Source organism: Budorcas taxicolor, chromosome X (assembly GCF_023091745.1).
Source record: "Budorcas taxicolor isolate Tak-1 chromosome X, Takin1.1, whole genome shotgun sequence".
NCBI classification, from domain to species: Eukaryota; Metazoa; Chordata; class Mammalia; order Artiodactyla; family Bovidae; genus Budorcas; species Budorcas taxicolor.
The window spans coordinates 34,997,719-34,999,074 of NC_068935.1; the positions used below are offsets into that span (position 1 = coordinate 34,997,719).

At 44.2% G+C, this 1,356-nt stretch overlaps 1 non-coding gene across 1 annotated transcript; it reads left to right on the plus strand.

The window, feature by feature from the left end:
* The first annotated feature begins 1,075 nt into the window (after window positions 1-1,075).
* Window positions 1,076-1,147, plus strand: TRNAH-GUG (transfer RNA histidin (anticodon GUG)). Its single transcript has one exon. It is a non-coding gene; the product is annotated as a tRNA-His (tRNA).
* Window positions 1,148-1,356: the final 209 nt, after the last annotated feature.

Sequence of the window (1,356 nt, forward strand, 5' to 3'; positions counted from 1 at the left end):
CCTTTAGACAATAATATAAATCTTATGCTTAATCACACAAGCAAATTTACCAACTCCCAGTAGTTCAAGAATGTGCCCCTGAAGCCAGAATGTGTTTAAACTCCATTTAAAATAATACGTCCTAAATTTGTTAAGGCTTTTCACATTCCTAAGCATGCTCACACATGCTAATCATCTTATACTCTCCACATCAGTGTGAGATAGGTAAAGCAGGCATTATTCTTATTTCACTGATAAGGAAACTGAGGCACAATGAAAGGAAGTTACTTGGCTAAAGGTAGACACAGACTCAGATCTTCTAATTCTCTTCCCAAGCTTTTTTCAACTCAACTTCCAACTTCATAGATTCAGATTCAAATGGGTTCCATCTGAAACAAAGAGAATATCACAATTGAGATAAACAAGCAAACAACTAAACAAAAGAAACCAGTGTAAAGCCACAGAACAAAACACATGACACATTTTTCTCCAAAGAGTCACACTTTTTTTGCGGGGGGTGGGGGGGGGGGGTGGAGGGGGGAGGGCCACACCATAAAGCTTGTGGGATCTCACCAACCAGGACTTGAACCTGGGCCCTCCACAGTAGGAACATGGAGTCCTAATCACTGGGCCGCCAGGAAATTCCCAGAGTCACATTTTCTTAATCTCCATTTGCAATATCATCTTGCAACAACTTTGGTAACACTCAGAGGCAACCACCAAATAGAGATTCAAAGGAAAAAACCATACCACCACCACTATACAAACACCCCACCCTACCGGAAGCCAAAGCCATTGGTCTTTACTGATGTGATGAACTGACCGCTGAATGCAGGCTCAGTGCCACAGTAATTCAGGCCTCCAACTTGACCCAAGGGTGGAAGCAATACAGACTGGGATGGAGATTCTTCCATCCAAATAAGATCCTGGCGTTGAAACTTAGTGGTGGGAAGCAAGCATGAAAGCTACAGACCAGAAGGGAGGTAGCAAAAAGGAAGTACTCTGCATGAAAGTTCCATCCCCTTAAGCTGCAGACAATTCTTTCTTCCCAGCTTCTATAGTACTTTTAGTTTGTGCTACTTAATACTTCCGGGCTTCCCTGGTGGCTCAGTGGTAAAGACTCTGCCTGTGATGCAGAAGACCCAGGTTCGATCCCTGGGTCAGGAAGATCCCCTGGAGAAGGAGATGGCTACCCACTGCAGTATTCTTGCCTGGAGAATTCCATGGACAGAGGAGCCTGGCGGGCTACAGTCTGTGGAGCTGCAAAGAGTCAGACACGACTGAGCGACTAACACTTAATACTTAGAAAATTGGCAAGCACACGTGGAATACCTTCTGTATTGGCTTAGTTACAATAAGAGAATTCAGAGGGCATCG